The sequence below is a fragment of the Marmota monax genome, unplaced genomic scaffold, assembly GCF_021218885.2.
Source record: "Marmota monax isolate L192 unplaced genomic scaffold, Marmota_monax_Labrador192_F-V1.1 WCK01_AAM20220418_F8-fsc00001, whole genome shotgun sequence".
In the NCBI taxonomy this organism is placed as follows: Eukaryota; Metazoa; Chordata; class Mammalia; order Rodentia; family Sciuridae; genus Marmota; species Marmota monax.
In genome coordinates, this window is record NW_026693777.1 from 32,087,537 (window position 1) to 32,090,163 (window position 2,627).

A 2,627-nucleotide genomic window follows, 5' to 3' on the forward strand; every position below is an offset into this window, starting at 1 on the left:
AACACATTTGACCTTAGGTCTCTGAAACCATAGAAAGTGAAACCATGGATACTGTGGAGACTACAGAGAGTACTACATAGATGAAACTTGAAAACATGCTAAGTGAGAGAACAAAAATGCAACAGGCCTTATTGTATGATTCTGTTTATGTGAAATGCCAAAACAGGCAAATCCATAGAGACAGAATATAAATCAGTAGTTGCAAAGAGCTGGTGTGGGAAGAAGGTGGGAAGTGACTTCTAAGGGCTACAGTTTCTTTGGGGGATAAGAATGTTCTGGACTTTGTGGCAATTGAAGTATAATTTCATGAATATGCAGTTGATACTTGTTATTTGTGGTAGTTATAATATATAAGATAGCCACAAATATTGAATTAGTGGCCACTAATCCATTACTCCTAAGGGAAATACAGCATTATATTACCAAAACTTCTGGTCAGATTTTATTAACCAATCAATAAATAACTCTATTTTTTGTGTATTTCTCTTTAAAGATGCTTTATTTAATGTGTGTTCAGTTTTTTGTTTTTTTTTTTTATCCTAGGGCTGCCTGCATGCTAGACAAGAACTTTAATAACACATGTTTACATCCCTAGTCCCCTAATATACACTTCTCATAATTAATTACATGCATGTTTTTAGTACCAAAACACTATCCAAGAAAGGATTAATATTTTCCTGACCCTGGGTAATTTAACCATAAACTTCTCTGGCTTTCAGATTCATGACAATGGTGCCTACTACAGTTTTTTAAATTGGTTTTCTTATGAATTCACAAATTTAGCCCCCCTTTTTATCTTTTGCTGCAGTCTGGCTGGGCACAAAATCAGGAGCCACTCAAGCAGGAACAAACTTTATTTCTGAACTCCACCAGCACACTCCACACACGCTCCCGGGAAATATGCCGAACGCCACACCACGCGGCTCCTCCCGGGACACACTACACCAACAGGAAATCCCTCCTCCGGAATTCCCTCCTACCGCACTTCCCCAACCAATGGGAACTCTCCAGGAGTCCTGAGAGAGCTCCAAAGTAGCAGACCTAGGCAAACAGCAGGGGTCTAATCTCCAATTGAATGCACATCTTAACATAATCATTATCATCTCAATGGCTTGCTGGGGTCACCTTTCAACCCAAAATGGCATGCGTCATTCCTACTTGGCTATGGCTCTCAGCAATCTTTATCTCTTTTTTTCCTGTGATGTTGTAAAGTCAAGGTACTACTTTGTTAAAGGAGTTATTTTACCCAATATGAACATCACTATAAATGAAATTTTAAAAAGAAATTTTATAACAAGGATGGACGGATTATCAAATTTCCAAATTAGAGTCAACTCTGTACATTTACATAGATTTGTCTCTGCATGAAGCCCAAAAGGGAACAGCATAAAAATGAGTGTTTCTGTAGCTCCTTTATTTTTGCTGTTCAACAGTTTGTTAGAAAAGCAGTTACAGGTTTGTGACCTAAAGTCTGAGACAGTAGGAGATCCAAAGATGTCAATGAATTCACCTGTAAATAACTTCTTTCTTGAACAGCCAATTCTGCAGGAAGTGAAGTCTTAGGATGCTTATTCTCAAAGTGCTACTTGAAGGTCTTTAAATTATTCAGGTCTGGCATTTGTGTCCTACAGATAGTGCGGGTGTATATAAAGGCAGCTTGGGCACTAGCCTTTTTGGTCACATTCTTGTTTCTTCTTTTATCCAGTTTTTTGTTGTTTTGTTTTTGTTTGTTTGTTTTGCTGACAATGAATCTTCTGCTGTCCACAAGCCATATCCAGACCGGGACAGTCTTGCTGTAGAGGGCTGGGAAAGTCTCAGAGGGAAGGAAGGGGCAACGCTCCCAGCATTCCTTTGGCCTCCTACACCCACCAAGGAGGTAAAAGAGGAGAACTGGAGACACAGCTGCCCGTGCCTTGCTCATCTGCCGCTCTTCTGCCTTTTTCACACCATAGATGTTCCCTTCACTCTTTCCAAGGCAACCTAATTTACGAATTGGCAATTTTTCTCTTCCTGTTTCTGGATGTACCATATTGTTGATTCATTAATAACAAACTCACAGAAAATAGCTCAATAGTACATGCCTGAATGAAACTTATTTAACACATGCATTTTATCTATACAGCTCAGCACAGACTTTTTGCACTTGGGAACACTAGCTCGCACTTCAGCATTACACTTAGGGGCCATTTAAACAGTGAAATGAGCAATAAAATGCACAATGATATGAAAAAAATGTGACACTGTTAAATAGATAATAAAAAGGACATTTGGCTATCATAAGAGAGTTGAAATAAAAAGGCAGAGCATCACCTTGTTCAACCTCATTTGGGAATATGGCAGTTCAGTGACACAGATGCTTTGCTACTTTATACATGTCCATGAATGTGTTGTGCATATTGATTTAGGGGTTACTAATTAAGTGAAATCACCAATACAGAATCCATGAATAATGATGATCAATTCTACTAAAAACCACTGACATTCACACTTTAGAAGTAAAGCTTATTGTATACGAATTTGTGAATTCTTTCTCAATAAAGCAGTTTTTTTAACTAAAAAAAAAAAAGACTATTGAGGGGCTAGAGTTGTGGCTCAGTGGTAGAGCACTCACCTAGCACATGTGAGGC

The 2,627-nt window shown here is 38.4% G+C and overlaps 1 pseudogene; it reads right to left on the reverse strand.

Moving 5' to 3' along the window:
- Positions 1–391: 391 nt before the first annotated feature.
- Positions 392–1,772, reverse strand: LOC124104732 (zinc finger protein 706-like; annotated as a pseudogene).
- Positions 1,773–2,627: the final 855 nt, after the last annotated feature.